This window comes from Coregonus lavaretus, assembly GCF_964263955.1.
Source record: "Coregonus lavaretus genome assembly, chromosome: 25".
NCBI lineage: Eukaryota > Metazoa > Chordata > Actinopteri > Salmoniformes > Salmonidae > Coregonus > Coregonus lavaretus.
Window position 1 is genome coordinate 46,066,509 of NC_140012.1, and position 20,112 is coordinate 46,086,620.

At 45.5% G+C, this 20,112-nt stretch overlaps 1 pseudogene across 1 annotated transcript in view; it reads left to right on the forward strand.

Annotated features, from left to right (window-relative positions):
- LOC311100397 (kelch domain-containing protein 3-like) overlaps nt 1-20,112 on the forward strand; it is a 388,555-nt pseudogene that overhangs the window by 42,777 nt on the left and 325,666 nt on the right. Inside the window, exon 3 of the transcript XR_014615747.1 lies at nt 8,684-8,894. The product of XR_014615747.1 is annotated as a kelch domain-containing protein 3-like (transcript). The remainder of the gene's footprint in view (nt 1-8,683; nt 8,895-20,112) is intronic.

Consider the following 20,112-nt stretch of genomic DNA (forward strand, 5'->3'; position numbering starts at 1 on the left):
ATATCAACATAACCTGAAAGGCCGCTCAGCAAGGAAGAAGCCACTGCTCCAAAACCACCATTAAAAAGCCAGACTACGGTTTGCAACTGCACATGGGGACAAAGATCGTACTTTTTGGAGAAATGTCCTCTGGTCTGACGAATCAAAAATAGAACTGTTTGGCCATAATGACCATCATTATGTTTGGAGGAAAAAGGGGAAGGCTTGCAAGCTGAAGAACACCATCCCAACCGTGAAGCACGGGGGTGGCAGCATCATGCTGTTGGGGGTTTGCTTTGCTGTAGGAGGGACTGGTGCACTCCACAAAATAGATGGCATCATGAGGAAGGAAAATTATGTGGATATATTGAAGCAACATCTCAAGACATCAGTCAGGAAGTTAAAGCTTGGTAGCAAATGGGTCTTCCAAATGGACAATGACCACAAGCATACTTCCAAAGTTCAAAATGCTTAAGGACAACAAAGTCAAGGTATTGGAGTGGCCATCACAAAGCCCTGACCTCAATCCTATAGAAAATCTGTGGGCAGAACTGAAAAGGCGTGTGCGAGCAAGGAGGCCTACAAACCTGACTCAGTTACACAAGCTCTGTCAGGAGGAATGGGCCAAAATTCACCCAATTTATTGTGGGAAGCTTGTGGAAGGCTTCCCGAAACGTTTGACCCAAGTTAAACAATTTAAAGGCAATGCTACCAAATACAAATTGAGTGTATGTAAACTTCTGATCCACTGGGAATGTGATGAAATAAATAAAAGCTGAAATAATTATGACAAATGTACTATATTACGTATTGGATCACTAAAAAATACAATTACATTACCACTGATGGTGATGTGGATATACTCGGAATACATATCCCAAAGGAAATAAACCATCTCACTTCAATACATTTTAATAGAAAGTTAGCAAAAATAGATAAGATCTTGCTACCATGGAAAGGTAAATACCTGTCAATTTCTGGAAAAATCACCCTGATTAACTCTTTAGTATTATCCCAGTTTACCTATTTGCTTATGGTCTTGCCTACGCCTAGCGAACAGTTTTTAAAAATTATATGAGAAAAAAATATTCAATTTTATTTGGAACGGCAAGCCAGACAAAATTAAAAGAGCATATTTATATAATGAATATGAATTCGGAGTACAGAAATTATTAAATATTAAAGCATTAGACCTATCACTAAAAGCTTCAGTCATACAAAAGTTATACATAAATCATAGTAATATGTTCAAGAATGGCCTTGTTCAAGAATAGTAATACTAGTGTCTCTCTGTAGTAATACTAGTGTCTCTCTGTAGTAATACTAGTGTCTCTCTGTAGTAATACTAGTGTCTCTCTGTAGTAATACCAGTGTCTCTCTGTATTAATACTAGTGTCTCTCTGTAGTAATACTAGTGTCTCTCTGTAGTAATACTAGTGTCTCTCTGTAGTAATACTAGTGTCTCTCTGTAGTAATACTAGTGTCTCTCTGTATTAATACTAGTGTCTCTGTAGTAATACTAGTGTCTCTCTGTAGTAATACTAGTGTCTCTCTGTAGTAATACTAGTGTCTCTGTATTAATACTAGTGTCTCTGTAGTAATACTAGTGTCTCTCTGTAGTAATACTAGTGTCTCTCTGTAGTAATACTAGTGTCTATGTAGTAAATCTAGTGTCTCTCTGTAGGAATACTAGTGTCTTTCTGTCCTCTGTAGTAATACTAGTGTCTCTGTAGTAATACTAGTGTCTCTGTAGTAATACTAGTTTCTCTGTAGTAATACTAGTGTCTCTCTGTAGTAATACTAGTGTCTCTCTGTAGTAATACTAGTGTCTCTCTGTAGTAATACTAGTGTCTCTGTAGTAATACTAGTTTCTCTGTAGTAATACTAGTGTTCTCTGTAGTAATACTAGTGTCTCTCTGTAGTAATAATAGTGTATCTCTGTAGTAATACTAGTGTCTCTCTGTAGTAATACTAGTGTCCCTGTAGTAATACTAGTGTCTCTGTAGTAATAATAGTGTCTCTCTGTCCTCTGTAGTAATACTAGTGTCTCTCTGTAGTAATACTAGTGTCTCTGTAGTAATACTAGTGTCTCTGTAGTAATACTAGTGTCTCTCTGTCCTCTGTAGTAATACTAGTGTCTCTCTGTAGTAATACTAGTGTCTCTGTCCTCTGTAGTAATACTAGTCTCTCTGTAGTAATACTAGTCTCTCTGTAGTAATACTAGTGTCTCTCTGTAGTAATACTAGTGTCTCTGTAGTAATACTAGTCTCTCTGTAGTAATACTTGTGTATCTGTAGTAATACTAGTGTCTCTGTAGTAATACTTATGTCTCTGTAGTAATACTAGTGTCTCTCTGTAGTAATACTAGTGTCTCTGTAGTAATACTAGTGTCTCTCTGTCCTCTGTAGTAATCCTAGTCTCTCTGTAGTAATACTAGTGTCTTTGTAGTAATACTAGTGTCTCTCTGTAGTAATACTAGTGTCTCTGTCCTCTGTAGTAATAATAGTCTCTCTGTAGTAATACTAGTGTGTCTGTAGTAATACTAGTGTCTCTCTGTAGTAATACTAGTGTCTCTGTAGTAATACTAGTCTCTCTGTAGTAATACTTGTGTATCTGTAGTAATACTAGTGTCTCTGTAGTAATACTTATGTCTCTGTAGTAATACTAGTGTCTCTCTGTAGTAATACTAGTGTCTCTCTGTAGTAATACTAGTGTCTCTCTGTAGTAATTTTAGTGTTTCTGTAGTAATACTATTGTCCTCCTGTAGTAATACTAGTGTCTCTCTGTAGTAATACTAGTGTCTCTCTGTAGTAATACTAGTGTCTCTCTGTAGTAATACTAGTGTCTCTCTGTAGTAATACTAGTGTCTCTCTGTAGTAATTGTAGTGTTTCTGTAGTAATACTAGTGTCTCTGTAGTAATACTATTGTCTCTGTAGTAATACTAGTGTCTCTCTGTAGTAATACTAGTGTCTCTCTGTAGTAATACTAGTGTCTCTCTGTAGTAATTGTAGTTTTTCTGTAGTAATACTAGTGTCTCTCTGTAGTAATTTTAGTGTTTCTGTAGTAATACTAGTGTCTCTGTAGTAATACTAGTGTCTCTCTGTAGTAATACTAGTGTCTCTCTGTAGTAATACTAGTGTCTCAGTAGTACTAGTCTCTCTGTAGTAATACTAGTGTCTCTCTGTCCTCTGTAGTAATACTAGTGTCTCTCTGTAGTAATACTTGTGTATTTCTGTCCTCTGTAGTAATACTAGTCTCTCTGTAGTAATACTAGTGTCTCTGTAGTAATCCTAGTCTCTCTGTAGTAATACTAGTGTCTTTGTAGTAATACTAGTGTCTCTCTGTAGTAATACTAGTGTCTCTGTCCTCTGTAGTAATACTAGTCTCTCTGTAGTAATACTAGTGTCTCTGTAGTAATACTAGTGTCTCTCTGTAGTAATACTAGTGTCTCTGTAGTAATACTAGTCTCTCTGTAGTAATACTTGTGTATCTGTATTAATACTAGTGTCTCTGTAGTAATACTTATGTCTCTGTAGTAATACTAGTGTCTCTCTGTAGTAATACTAGTGTCTCTGTAGTAATACTAGTGTCTCTCTGTCCTCTGTAGTAATCCTAGTCTCTCTGTAGTAATACTAGTGTCTTTGTAGTAATACTAGTGTCTCTCTGTCCTCTGTAGTAATCCTAGTCTCTCTGTAGTAATACTAGTGTCTTTGTAGTAATACTAGTGTCTCTCTGTAGTAATACTAGTGTCTCTGTCCTCTGTAGTAATAATAGTCTCTCTGTAGTAATACTAGTGTCTCTGTAGTAATACTAGTGTCTCTCTGTAGTAATACTAGTGTCTCTGTAGTAATACTAGTCTCTCTGTAGTAATACTTGTGTATCTGTAGTAATACTAGTGTCTCTGTAGTAATACTTATGTCTCTGTAGTAATACTAGTGTCTCTCTGTAGTAATACTAGTGTATCTCTGTAGTAATTGTAGTGTTTCTGTAGTAATACTAGTGTCTCTGTAGTAATACTATTGTCTCTGTAGTAATACTAGTGTCTCTCTGTAGTAATACTAGTGTCTCTCTGTAGTAATACTAGTGTCTCTCTGTAGTAATTGTAGTTTTTCTGTAGTAATACTAGTGTCTCTCTGTAGTAATTTTAGTGTTTCTGTAGTAATACTAGTGTCTCTGTAGTAATACTAGTGTCTCTCTGTAGTAATACTAGTGTCTCTCTGTAGTAATACTAGTGTCTCAGTAGTACTAGTCTCTCTGTAGTAATACTAGTGTCTCTCTGTCCTCTGTAGTAATACTAGTGTCTCTCTGTAGTAATACTTGTGTATTTCTGTCCTCTGTAGTAATACTAGTGTCTCTCTGTAGTAATACTATTGTCTCTCTTTAGTAATACTAGTGTCTCTCTGTACTAATACTAGTGTCTCTCTGTATTAATACTAGTGTCTCTCTGTAGTAATTATTGTGTCTCTCTGTAGTAATACTAGTGTCTCTCTGTAGTAATACTAGTGTCTCTCTGTCCTCTGTAGTAATACTAGTGTCTCTCTGTAGTAATACTAGTGTCTCTCTGTAGTAATACTAGTGTATCTTTAGTAATACTAGTGTCTCTCTGTAGTAATACTAGTGTCTCTCTGTAGTAATACTAGTGTATCTCTGTAGTAATACTAGTGTCTCTGTAGTAATACTAGTGTCTCTGTAGTAATACTAGTGTCTCTGTAGTAATACTAGTGTCTCTCTGTAGTAATACTAGTGTCTCTATGTCCTCTGTGGTAATACTAGTGTCTCTGTAGTAATACTAGTGTCTCTCTGTCCTCTGTAGTAATTCTAGTGTCTCTCTGTAGTAATACTAGTGTCTCTCTGTAGTAATACTAGTGTCTCTGTAGTAATACTAGTGTCTCTCTGTCCTCTGTAATAATACTAGTGTCTCTCTGTAGTAATACTAGTGTCTCTCTGTAGTAATACTAGTGTCTCTCTGTCCTCTGTAGTAATACTATTGTCTCTGTAGTAATACTAGTGTCTCTCAGTCCTCTGTAGTAATACTAGTGTCTCTGTAGTAATACTAGTCTCTCTGTAGTAATACTAGTGTCTCTCTGTCCTCTGTAGTAATACTAGTGTCTCTCTGTAGTAATACTTGTGTATTTCTGTCCTCTGTACGAATACTAGTGTTTCTCTGTAGTAATACTAGTGTATCTCTGTCCTCTGTAGTAATACTAGTGTCTCTCTGTAGTAATACTATTGTCTCTCTGTAGTAATACTAGTGTCTCTCTGTCCTCTGTAGTAATAATAGTGTCTCTCTGTAGTAATACTAGTGTCTCTGTAGTAATACTATTGTCTCTCTGTAGTAATACTAGTGTCTCTCTGTAGTAATACTAGTGTCTCTCTGTAGTAATACTAGTGTCTCTGTAGTAATACTAGTGTCTCTCTGTAGTAATACTAGTGTCTCTATGTCCTCTGTAGTAATACCAGTGTCTCTGTAGTAATACTAGTCTCTCTGTCCTTTGTAGTAATTCTAGTGTCTCTCTGTAGTAATACTAGTGTCTCTCTGTAGTAATACTATTGTCTCTGTAGTAATACTAGTTTCTCTCTGTCCTCTGTAGTAATACCAGTGTGTCTCTGTAGTAATACTAGTGTGTCTCTGTAGTAATACTAGTGTCTCTCTGTAGTAATACTAGTGTCTCTCTGTAGTAATACTAGTGTCTCTCTGTAGTAATAATAGTGTCTCTGTAGTAATACTAGTGTCTCTCTGTCCTCTGTAATAATACTAGTGTCTCTCTGTAGTAATACTAGTATCTCTGTAGTAATACTAGTGTCTCTCTGTAGTAATACTAGTGTCTCTCTGTCCTCTGTAGTAATACTAGTGTCTCTGTAGTAATACTAGTGTCTCTCTGTCCTCTGTAGTAATAATTTTGTCTCTTTGTAGTAATACTAGTGTCTCTGTAGTAATACTAGTGTCTCTGTAGTAATACTAGTGTATCTCTGTAGTAATACTAGTGTCTCTGTAGTAATAATAGTGTCTCTGTAGTAATACTAGTGTCTCTGTAGTAATAATAGTGTCTCTCTGTCCTCTGTAATAATACTAGTGTCTCTCTGTAGTAATACTAGTATCTCTGTAGTAATACTAGTGTCTCTCTGTAGTAATACTAGTGTCTCTCTGTCCTCTGTAGTAATACTAGTGTCTCTGTAGTAATACTAGTGTCTCTCTGTCCTCTGTAGTAATAATTTTGTCTCTTTGTAGTAATACTAGTGTCTCTGTAGTAATACTAGTGTCTCTGTAGTAATACTAGTGTATCTCTGTAGTAATACTAGTGTCTCTGTAGTAATAATATTGTCTCTGTAGTAATAATAGTGTCTCTGTAGTAATAATAGTGTGTCTCTGTAGTAATACTAGTGTCTCTCTGTAGTAATACTAGTGTATCTCTGTAGTAATACTCGTGTCTATGTAGGAATACTAGTGTGTCTCTGTAGTAATACTAGTGTCTCTCTGTCCTCTGTAGTAATACTAGTGTCTCTCTGTAGTAATACTAGTGTCTCTCTGTAATAATACTAGTGTCTCTGTAATAATACTAGTGTCTATGTAGTAATACTAGTGTCTCTGTAGTAATACTAGTGTCTCTGTAGTAATACTAGTGTCTCTGTAGTAATACTAGTGTATCTCTGTGGTAATACTATTGTCTCTGTAGTAATAATAGTGTCTCTGTAGTAATACTAGTGTCTCTGTAGTAATAATAGTGTCTCTGTAGTAATACTAGTGTCTCTGTAGTAATAATAGTGTCTCTCTGTCCTCTGTAATAATACTAGTGTCTCTCTGTAGTAATACTAGTATCTCTGTAGTAATACTAGTGTCTCTCTGTAGTAATACTAGTGTCTCTCTGTCCTCTGTAGTAATACTAGTGTCTCTGTAGTAATACTAGTGTCTCTCTGTCCTCTGTAGTAATAATTTTGTCTCTTTGTAGTAATACTAGTGTCTCTGTAGTAATACTAGTGTCTCTGTAGTAATACTAGTGTATCTCTGTAGTAATACTAGTGTCTCTGTAGTAATAATAGTGTCTCTGTAGTAATACTAGTGTCTCTGTAGTAATAATAGTGTGTCTCTGTAGTAATACTAGTGTCTCTCTGTAGTAATACTAGTGTATCTCTGTAGTAATACTAGTGTCTATGTAGGAATACTAGTGTGTCTCTGTAGTAATACTAGTGTCTCTCTTTCCTCTGTAGTAATACTAGTGTCTCTCTGTAGTAATACTAGTGTCTCTCTGTAATAATACTAGTGTCTCTCTGTAATAATACTAGTGTCTCTGTAATAATACTAGTGTCTATGTAGTAATACTAGTGTATCTCTGTCCTCTGTAGTAATACTAGTGTCTCTCTGTAGTAATAATAGTGTCTCTCTGTAGTAATAATAGTGTCTCTGTAGTAATAATAGTGTCTCTCTGTAGTAATACTAGTGTCTCTCTGTAGTAATACTAGTGTCTCTCTGTAATAATACTAGTGTCTCTGTAATAATACTAGTGTCTCTCTGTAGTAATATTAGTGTCTCTCTGTAGTAATACTAGTGTCTCTCTGTAGTAATACTAGTGTCTCTCTGTAGTAATACTAGTGTCTCTCTGTCCTCTGTAGTAATAATAGTGTCTCTGTAGTAATACTAGTGTCCCTCTGTCCTCTGTAGTAATACTTTTGTCTCTTTGTAGTAATACTAGTGTCTCTGTAGTAATACTAGTGTCTCTGTAGTAATACTAGTGTCTCTGTAGTAATACTAGTGTCTCTCTGTCCTATGTAGTAATACTAGTGTCTCTGTAGTAATACTAGTGTCTCTCTGTCCTCTGTAGTAATACTAGTGTCTCTCTGTAGTAATAATAGTGTCTCTGTAGTAATAATAGTGTCTCTCTGTAGTAATACTAGTGTCTCTCTGTAGTAATACTAGTGTCTCTCTGTCCTCTGTAGTAATACTAGTGTCGCTGTAGTAATACTAGTGTCCCTCTGTCCTCTGTAGTAATACTTTTGTCTCTTTGTAGTAATACTAGTGTCTATGTAGTAATACTAGTGTCTCTGTAGTAATACTAGTGTCTCTGTAGTAATACTAGTGTCTCTCTGTCCTCTGTAGTAATACTAGTGTCTCTGTAGTAATACTAGTGTCTCTCTGTCCTCTGTAGTAATACTTTTGTCTCTCTGTAGTAATACTAGTGTCTCTCTGTAGTAATACTAGTATCTCTGTAGTAATACTAGTATCTCTGTAGTAATACTAGTGTCTCTGTAGTAATACTAGTGTCTCTCTGTAGTAATACTAGTGTCTCTCTGTAGTAATACTAGTGTCTCTCTGTCCTCTGTAGTAATGCTAGTGTCTCTGTAGTAATACTAGTGTCTCTCTGTCCTCTGTAGTAATACTAGTGTCTCTGTAGTAATACTAGTGTCTCTGTAGTAATACTAGTGTCTCTGTAGTAATACTAGTGTCTCTGTAGTAATACTAGTGTCTCTGTAGTAATACTAGTGTCTCTGTAGTAATACTAGTGTCTCTCTGTCCTCTGTAGTAATACTAGTGTCTCTGTAGTAATACTAGTGTCTCTCTGTCCTCTGTAGTAATACTAGTGTCTCTGTAGTAATACTAGTGTCTCTCTGTCCTCTGTAGTAATACTAGTGTCTCTGTAGTAATACTAGTGTCTCTGTAGTAATAATAGTGTCTCTGTAGTAATTCTAGTGTCTCTGTCTCCTGTCTAGTTTCTCTTCGGTGGATGAAGTTGCCCCCAGTGAGGACAGGCGGTATGGAGCATGCCAGGGATGTTCCCTATATGCGCTATGGAGCATGCCAGGGATGTTCCCTATATGCGCTACGGTCACACAGCCGTACTGCTGGAAGATACCATCTACATCTGGGGGGGTCGTAACGACACGGAGGGGGCATGCAACGTCCTCTATGCCTTTGACATCAGTAAGTACACTTTAGCGATTGCTTTGTCTATCAGCCATCGTTGATGGTGATGACATCGTGATATCACAAATGATGGTTTAGCATATTTGCACTGCTGGCGTCTGGCAGCACACAATAGGGCGACATGCCAAATGGCCTATTCCCTGTTTGCCACAGCAAAAATGTTCAATACATGTGATAACTAGACTTACAGTGCATTCGGAAAGTATTCAGACCCCTTGACTTTTTTCACATTTTGTTACGTTACAGCCTTATTCATCAATCTACACACAATACCCTATAATGACAAAGCGAAAACAGGTTTTTAGATTTTTTAAAAACATTTATATAAGTATTCAGATCCTTTACTCAGTACTTTGTTGAAGCACCTTTGGCAGTGATAACAGCATAGATTCTTCTTGGGTATGACGCTACAAGCAAATGTATTTACATAACTGTTCAGACCCTTTGCAATGAGACTAGAAATTGAGCTCAGGTGCATCGTATTTCCATTGATCATCCTTGAGATGTTTCTACAACTTGATTGGAGTCCACCTGTGTTAAATTCAATTGATTGGTCATGATTTGGAAAGGCACACACCTGTCTATATAAGGTCACACAGTTGAAAATGCTTGTCAGAGCAAAAACCAAGCCATGATGTCGAAGGAATTGTCCTTAGAGGTTCGAGAAAGGATTGTGTCGAGGCACAGATCTGGGGAAGGGTACCAAAAAATGTTTGCAGCTTTGAAGGTCCCCTAGAACACAGTGAGCAATCGGGGGAGAATGGCCTTTATCAGGGAGTTGACCAAGAACCCGATGGTCTCTGTGGAGATGGGAGAAGCTTCCAGAAGGACAAGCAGGCCTTTATGGTAGAGTGGCCAGACGGAAGCCACTCCTCAGTAAAAGGCACATGACAACCCGCTTGGAGTTTGCCAAAAGGCACCTAAAGGACTCTGACTGAGAAACAAGATTCTCTGGTCTAATGAAACCAAGATTGAACTCTTTGTCCTGAATGCCAAGCGTCACATCTGGAGGAAACCTGGAACCATCCCTACGGTGAAACATGGTGTTGGCAGCATCATGCTGTGGGGATGTTTTTCAGCGGCAGGGACTGGGAGACTAGTCAGGATCGAGGCAAAGATGAAGTACAGAGAGATCCTTGATGAAAACCTGCTCCACGGTGATCAGGACCTCAGACTGGGGTGAAGGTTCACCTGCCAACAGGACAACGACACTAAGCACACAGCCAAGACAACGCAGGAGTGGCTTCGGGACAAGTCTCTGAATGTCCTTGAGTGGCCCAGCCAGAGCCCGGACTTGAACCCGATCTAACTTCTCTGGAGAGACCTGAAAATAGCTGTGCAGTGATGCTCTCCATCCAACCTGACAGAGCTTGAGAGGATCTGCAGAGAAGAATGGGAGAAACTTCCCAAATTCAGGTGTGCCAAACTTGTAGCGTCATACCCAAGAATACTCGAGGCTGTAATTGCTGCCAAAGGTGCTTCAACATAGTACTGAGTAAAGGGCCTGAATACTTATGTAAATGTAATATTTCCAGCGGTTTTAAAAATACATTTGCAAACATTTCTACAAACCTGTTTTTGCTTTGTCATTATGGGGTATTGTGTGTAGAAATAGGGAAAAAAACAATTTAATCAATTTTACAATAAGGCTGTAATGTAACAAAATGTGGAAAAAGTCAAGTGGTCTAAATACTTTCTGAATGCACTACCTACAGTAAATGTGGTAGTTGGACTATTCACATAATGCGAGAGAACAATACAGATTGTAGATAGAGCCTGCCCAGACCCAGCTGTTCTCACAGATTGTAGATGGAGCAGAGGGCACCAAAGCAGAGCAAAATGTCAGAAAGTGCCTAATGTTTTGTTTTCCCTCTCATCACCAATGTGGAATAATCTTGGGCCTTTTGCACCGGACACTCTGTTGTCTGGCTTAGTTTTAAAATCAGAATTTCCCTTTTTCTCCCCAGTCTCCATTTGATTTCAATGTGACTTTTTGGCCTAGGCATAGCTTAGTAGCATAGCCTACTCTTTCATGATCAACCATTGAATGAATCTATAGGCCTAGCGGAGTTCCATCTCAGAAAGTTATTTGTGAATAAAAACCTAGTATAGTAATAATGAGACAGAGAACAAACCTTTGCCACTAATCAAATAAGTTTAAACAAACCTGATACGTTTCTGCTTTACTTAACCAAAGTGTAGGCAAAATAAATTGTGCCGTTTGAAAATCCCTCCTTGCAAACCAATCCGCCAATAGTATAGGCTTACACACAGTTGCAGTAGACTTTACTTTGACAAGTAAACTAATATTCATAATAGATTTTGTGTAAGATTTTTTTCTTCTCAAACAGTACAAACATACACATACAAAAGACAACATTCAGACTAACATCAACGACCTGCCCAGACCTATCTCCATCAACGACCTGCCCAGACCCATCTGTTCTCACCCCTATCTCCATCAACGACCTACCCAGACCCATCTGTTCTCACCCCTATCTCCATCAACGACCTGCCCAGACCCATCTGTTCTCACCCCTATCTCCATCAACGACCTGCCCAGACCCATCTGTTCTCCCCCCTATCTCCATCAACGACCTGCCCAGACCCATCTGTTCTCACCCCTATCTCCATCAACGACCTGCCCAGACCCATCTGTTCTCACCCCTATCTCCATCAACGACCTGCCCAGACCCATCTGTTCTCACCCCTATCTCCATCAACGACCTGCCCAGACCCATCTGTTCTCACCCCTATCTCCATCAACGGCCTACCCAGACCCATCTGTTCTCACCCCTATCTCCATCAACGACCTGCCCAGACCCATCTGTTCTCACCCCTATCTCCATCAACGGCCTACCCAGACCCATCTGTTCTCACACCTATCTCCATCAACGACACCTACCCAGACCCATCTGTTCTCACCCCTATCTCCATCAACGACCTGCCCAGACCCGGCTGTTCTCACCCCTATCTCCATCAACGACACCTACCCAGACCCATCTGTTCTCACCCCTATCTCCATCAACGACCTGCCCAGACCCGGCTGTTCTCACCCCTATCTCCATCAACGACACCTGCCCAGACCCATCTGTTCTCACCCCTATCTCCATCATCACACCTACCCAGACCCATCTGTTCTCACCCCTATCTCCATCAACGACCTACCCAGACCCGGCTGTTCTCACCCCTATCTCCATCAACGACCTGCCCAGACCCATCTGTTCTCACCCCTATCTCCATCAACGGCCTGCCCAGACCCGGCTGTTCTCACCCCTATCTCCATCAACGGCCTGCCCAGACCCATCTGTTCCCACCCCTATCTCCATCATCACACCTACCCAGACCCATCTGTTCTCACCCCTATCTCCATCAACGACACCTACCCAGACCCATCTGTTCTCACCCCTATCTCCATCAACGACCTGCCCAGACCCATCTGTTCTCACCCCTATCTCCATCAACGACACCTACCCAGACCCATCTGTTCTCACCCCTATCTCCATCAACGACCTGCCCAGACCCATCTGTTCTCACCCCTATCTCCATCAACGACACCTACCCAGACCCATCTGTTCTCACCCCTATCTCCATCAACGGCCTACCCAGACCCATCTGTTCTCACCCCTATCTCCATCAACGACCTGCCCAGACCCATCTGTTCTCACCCCTATCTCCATCAACGACCTGCCCAGACCCATCTGTTCTCACCCCTATCTCCATCAACGACACCTACTCAGACACATCTGTTCTCACCCCTATCTCCATCAACGACCTGCCCAGACCCATCTGTTCTCACCCCTATCTCCATCAACGGCCTGCCCAGACCCGGCTGTTCTCACCCCTATCTCCATCAACGACCTGCCCAGACCCATCTGTTCTCACCCCTATCTCCATCAACGACACCTACCCAGACCCATCTGTTCTCACCCCTATCTCCATCAACGACACCTACCCAGACCCATCTGTTCTCACCCCTATCTCCAACAACGACCTGCCCAGACCCATCTGTTCTCACCCCTATCTCCATCAACGACACCTACCCAGACCCATCTGTTCTCACCCCTATCTCCATCAACGACACCTACCCAGACCCATCTGTTCTCACCCCTATCTCCATCAACGACCTGCCCAGACCCGGCTGTTCTCACCCCTATCTCCATCATCACACCTACCCAGACCCATCTGTTCTCACCCCTATCTCCATCAACGACCTGCCCAGACCCGGCTGTTCTCACCCCTATCTCCATCATCACACCTACCCAGACCCATCTGTTCTCACCCCTATCTCCATCAACGACCTGCCCAGACCCATCTGTTCTCACCCCTATCTCCATCAACGACACCTACCCAGACCCATCTGTTCTCACCCCTATCTCCATCAACGGCCTACCCAGACCCATCTGTTCTCACCCCTATCTCCATCAACGACCTGCCCAGACCCATCTGTTCTCACCCCTATCTCCATCAACGACCTGCCCTGACCCGGCTGTTCTCACCCCTATCTCCATCAACGACACCTACCCAGACCCATCTGTTCTCACCCCTATCTCCATCAACGACACCTACCCAGACCCATCTGTTCTCACCCCTATCTCCATCAACGACACCTACCCAGACCCATCTGTTCTCACCCCTATCTCCATCAACGGCCTGCCCAGACCCATCTGTTCTCACCCCTATCTCCATCAACGACCTGCCCAGACCCATCTGTTCTCACCCCTATCTCCATCAACGACACCTACCCAGACCCATCTGTTCTCACCCCTATCTCCATCAACGGCCTGCCCAGACCCATCTGTTCTCACCCCTATCTCCATCAACGGCCTGCCCAGACCCATCTGTTCTCACCCCTATCTCCATCAACGACCTGCCCAGACCCATCTGTTCTCACCCCTATCTCCATCAACGACCTGCCCAGACCCATCTGTTCTCACCCCTATCTCCATCAACGGCCTGCCCAGACCCATCTGTTCTCACCCCTATCTCCATCAACGGCCTGCCCAGACCCGGCTGTTCTCACCCCTATCTCCATCAACGACCTGCCCAGACCCATCTGTTCTCACCCCTATCTCCATCAACGGCCTACCCAGACCCATCTGTTCTCACCCCTATCTCCATCAACGGCCTACCCAGACCCATCTGTTCTCACCCCTATCTCCAACAACGACCTGCCCAGACCCATCTGTTCCCACCCCTATCTCCATCAACGACCTGCCCAGACCCATCTGTTCTCACCCCTATCTCCATCAACGACCTGCCCAGACCCATCTGTTCTCACCCCTATCTCCATCAACGACCTGCCCAGACCCATCTGTTCTCACCCCTATCTCCATCAACGGCCTGCCCAGACCCATCTGTTCTCACCCCTATCTCCATCAACGGCCTGCCCAGACCCATCTGTTCTCACCCCTATCTCCATCAACGACCTGCCCAGACCCATCTGTTCTCACCCCTATCTCCATCAACGACCTGCCCAGACCCATCTGTTCTCATCCCTATCTCCATCAACGGCCTGCCCAGACCCATCTGTTCTCACCCCTATCTCCATCAACGGCCTGCCCAGACCCGGCTGTTCTCACCCCTATCTCCATCAACGACCTGCCCAGACCCATCTGTTCTCACCCCTATCTCCATCAACGGCCTACCCAGACCCATCTGTTCTCACCCCTATCTCCATCAACGGCCTACCCAGACCCATCTGTTCTCACCCCTATCTCCAACAACGACCTGCCCAGACCCATCTGTTCCCACCCCTATCTCCATCAACGACCTGCCCAGACCCATCTGTTCTCACCCCTATCTCCATCAACGACCTGCCCAGACCCATCTGTTCTCACCCCTATCTCCATCAACGACCTGCCCAGACCCATCTGTTCTCACCCCTATCTCCATCAACGACCTGCCCAGACCCATCTGTTCTCACCCCTATCTCCATCAACGACCTGCCCAGACCCATCTGTTCTCACCCCTATCTCCATCAACGACCTGCCCAGACCCATCTGTTCTCACCCCTATCTCCAACAACGACCTGCCCAGACCCATCTGTTCCCACCCCTATCTCCATCAACGACCTGCCCAGACCCATCTGTTCTCACCCCTATCTCCATCAACGACCTGCCCTGACCCGGCTGTTCTCACCCCTATCTCCATCAACGACACCTACCCAGACCCATCTGTTCTCACCCCTATCTCCATCAACGACCTGCCCAGACCCGGCTGTTCTCACCCCTATCTCCATCAACGACACCTACCCAGACCCATCTGTTCTCACCCCTATCTCCATCAACGACACCTACCCAGACCCATCTGTTCTCACCCCTATCTCCATCAACGACCTGCCCAGACCCGGCTGTTCTCACCCCTATCTCCATCAACGACACCTACCCAGACCCATCTGTTCTCACCCCTATCTCCATCAACGACACCTACCCAGACCCATCTGTTCTCACCCCTATCTCCATCAACGACCTGCCCAGACCCATCTGTTCTCACCCCTATCTCCATCAACGGCCTACCCAGACCCATCTGTTCTCACCCCTATCTCCAACAACGACCTGCCCAGACCCATCTGTTCTCACCCCTATCTCCATCAACGACACCTGCCCAGACCCATCTGTTCTCACCCCTATCTCCATCAACGACCTGCCCAGACCCATCTGTTCTCACCCCTATCTCCATCAACGACACGTTTACGTTTACGTTTACGTTTAAGTCATTTAGCAGACGCTCTTATCCAGAGCGACTTACAGTTAGTGAATACATATATATTTTTTATACTGGCCCCCCGTGGGACTCGAACCCACAACCCTGGCGTTGCAATCACCATGCTCTATCAACTGAGCTACATCCCTGCCGGCCATTCCCTCCCCTACCCTGGACGACACTGGGCCAATTGTGCGCCGCCCATGAGTCTCCCGGTCACGGCCGGCTGCGACAGAGCCTGGATTCGAACCAGGATCTCTAGTGGCACAGTTAGCACTGCGATGCGGCGCCTTAGACCACTGCGCCACTCAGGAGACACCTGCCCAGACCCATCTGTTCTCACCCCTATCTCCATCAACGACCTGCCCAGACCCATCTGTTCTCACCCCTATCTCCATCAACGACCTGCCCAGACCCATCTGTTCTCCCCCCTATCTCCATCAACGACCTGCCCAGACCCATCTGTTCTCACCCCTATCTCCATCAACGACCTGCCCAGACCCATCTGTTCTCACCCCTATCTCCATCAACGACCTGCCCAGACCCATCTGTTCTCACCCCTATCTCCATCAACGACCTGCCCAGACCCATCTGTTCTCACCCCTATCTCCATCAACGGCCTACCCAGACCCATCTGTTCTCACCCCTATCTCCATCAACGACCTGCCCAGACCCATCTGTTCTCACCCCTATCTCCATCAACGGCCTACCCAGACCCATCTGTTCTCACACCTATCTCCATCAACGACACCTACCCAGACCCATCTGTTCTCACCCCTATCTCCATCAACGACCTGCCCAGACCCGGCTGTTCTCACCCCTATCTCCATCAACGACACCTACCCAGACCCATCTGTTCTCACCCCTATCTCCATCAACGACCTGCCCAGACCCGGCTGTTCTCACCCCTATCTCCATCAACGACACCTGCCCAGACCCATCTGTTCTCACCCCTATCTCCATCATCACACCTACCCAGACCCATCTGTTCTCACCCCTATCTCCATCAACGACCTACCCAGACCCGGCTGTTCTCACCCCTATCTCCATCAACGACCTGCCCAGACCCATCTGTTCTCACCCCTATCTCCATCAACGGCCTGCCCAGACCCGGCTGTTCTCACCCCTATCTCCATCAACGGCCTGCCCAGACCCATCTGTTCCCACCCCTATCTCCATCATCACACCTACCCAGACCCATCTGTTCTCACCCCTATCTCCATCAACGACACCTACCCAGACCCATCTGTTCTCACCCCTATCTCCATCAACGACCTGCCCAGACCCATCTGTTCTCACCCCTATCTCCATCAACGACACCTACCCAGACCCATCTGTTCTCACCCCTATCTCCATCAACGACCTGCCCAGACCCATCTGTTCTCACCCCTATCTCCATCAACGACACCTACCCAGACCCATCTGTTCTCACCCCTATCTCCATCAACGGCCTACCCAGACCCATCTGTTCTCACCCCTATCTCCATCAACGACCTGCCCAGACCCATCTGTTCTCACCCCTATCTCCATCAACGACCTGCCCAGACCCATCTGTTCTCACCCCTATCTCCATCAACGACACCTACTCAGACACATCTGTTCTCACCCCTATCTCCATCAACGACCTGCCCAGACCCATCTGTTCTCACCCCTATCTCCATCAACGGCCTGCCCAGACCCGGCTGTTCTCACCCCTATCTCCATCAACGACCTGCCCAGACCCATCTGTTCTCACCCCTATCTCCATCAACGACACCTACCCAGACCCATCTGTTCTCACCCCTATCTCCATCAACGACACCTACCCAGACCCATCTGTTCTCACCCCTATCTCCAACAACGACCTGCCCAGACCCATCTGTTCTCACCCCTATCTCCATCAACGACACCTACCCAGACCCATCTGTTCTCACCCCTATCTCCATCAACGACACCTACCCAGACCCATCTGTTCTCACCCCTATCTCCATCAACGACCTGCCCAGACCCGGCTGTTCTCACCCCTATCTCCATCATCACACCTACCCAGACCCATCTGTTCTCACCCCTATCTCCATCAACGACCTGCCCAGACCCGGCTGTTCTCACCCCTATCTCCATCATCACACCTACCCAGACCCATCTGTTCTCACCCCTATCTCCATCAACGACCTGCCCAGACCCATCTGTTCTCACCCCTATCTCCATCAACGACACCTACCCAGACCCATCTGTTCTCACCCCTATCTCCATCAACGGCCTACCCAGACCCATCTGTTCTCACCCCTATCTCCATCAACGACCTGCCCAGACCCATCTGTTCTCACCCCTATCTCCATCAACGACCTGCCCTGACCCGGCTGTTCTCACCCCTATCTCCATCAACGACACCTACCCAGACCCATCTGTTCTCACCCCTATCTCCATCAACGACACCTACCCAGACCCATCTGTTCTCACCCCTATCTCCATCAACGACACCTACCCAGACCCATCTGTTCTCACCCCTATCTCCATCAACGGCCTGCCCAGACCCATCTGTTCTCACCCCTATCTCCATCAACGACCTGCCCAGACCCATCTGTTCTCACCCCTATCTCCATCAACGACACCTACCCAGACCCATCTGTTCTCACCCCTATCTCCATCAACGGCCTGCCCAGACCCATCTGTTCTCACCCCTATCTCCATCAACGGCCTGCCCAGACCCATCTGTTCTCACCCCTATCTCCATCAACGACCTGCCCAGACCCATCTGTTCTCACCCCTATCTCCATCAACGACCTGCCCAGACCCATCTGTTCTCACCCCTATCTCCATCAACGGCCTGCCCAGACCCATCTGTTCTCACCCCTATCTCCATCAACGGCCTGCCCAGACCCGGCTGTTCTCACCCCTATCTCCATCAACGACCTGCCCAGACCCATCTGTTCTCACCCCTATCTCCATCAACGGCCTACCCAGACCCATCTGTTCTCACCCCTATCTCCATCAACGGCCTACCCAGACCCATCTGTTCTCACCCCTATCTCCAACAACGACCTGCCCAGACCCATCTGTTCCCACCCCTATCTCCATCAACGACCTGCCCAGACCCATCTGTTCTCACCCCTATCTCCATCAACGACCTGCCCAGACCCATCTGTTCTCACCCCTATCTCCATCAACGACCTGCCCAGACCCATCTGTTCTCACCCCTATCTCCATCAACGGCCTGCCCAGACCCATCTGTTCTCACCCCTATCTCCATCAACGGCCTGCCCAGACCCATCTGTTCTCACCCCTATCTCCATCAACGACCTGCCCAGACCCATCTGTTCTCACCCCTATCTCCATCAACGACCTGCCCAGACCCATCTGTTCTCATCCCTATCTCCATCAACGGCCTGCCCAGACCCATCTGTTCTCACCCCTATCTCCATCAACGGCCTGCCCAGACCCGGCTGTTCTCACCCCTATCTCCATCAACGACCTGCCCAGACCCATCTGTTCTCACCCCTATCTCCATCAACGGCCTACCCAGACCCATCTGTTCTCACCCCTATCTCCATCAACGGCCTACCCAGACCCATCTGTTCTCACCCCTATCTCCAACAACGACCTGCCCAGACCCATCTGTTCCCACCCCTATCTCCATCAACGACCTGCCCAGACCCATCTGTTCTCACCCCTATCTCCATCAACGACCTGCCCAGACCCATCTGTTCTCACCCCTATCTCCATCAACGACCTGCCCAGACCCATCTGTTCTCACCCCTATCTCCATCAACGACCTGCCCAGACCCATCTGTTCTCACCCCTATCTCCATCAACGACCTGCCCAGACCCATCTGTTCTCACCCCTATCTCCATCAACGACCTGCCCAGACCCATCTGTTCTCACCCCTATCTCCAACAACGACCTGCCCAGACCCATCTGTTCCCACCCCTATCTCCATCAACGACCTGCCCAGACCCATCTGTTCTCACCCCTATCTCCATCAACGACCTGCCCTGACCCGGCTGTTCTCACCCCTATCTCCATCAACGACACCTACCCAGACCCATCTGTTCTCACCCCTATCTCCATCAACGACCTGCCCAGACCCGGCTGTTCTCACCCCTATCTCCATCAACGACACCTACCCAGACCCATCTGTTCTCACCCCTATCTCCATCAACGACACCTACCCAGACCCATCTGTTCTCACCCCTATCTCCATCAACGACCTGCCCAGACCCGGCTGTTCTCACCCCTATCTCCATCAACGACACCTACCCAGACCCATCTGTTCTCACCCCTATCTCCATCAACGACACCTACCCAGACCCATCTGTTCTCACCCCTATCTCCATCAACGACCTGCCCAGACCCATCTGTTCTCACCCCTATCTCCATCAACGGCCTACCCAGACCCATCTGTTCTCACCCCTATCTCCAACAACGACCTGCCCAGACCCATCTGTTCTCACCCCTATCTCCATCAACGACACCTGCCCAGACCCATCTGTTCTCACCCCTATCTCCATCAACGACCTGCCCAGACCCATC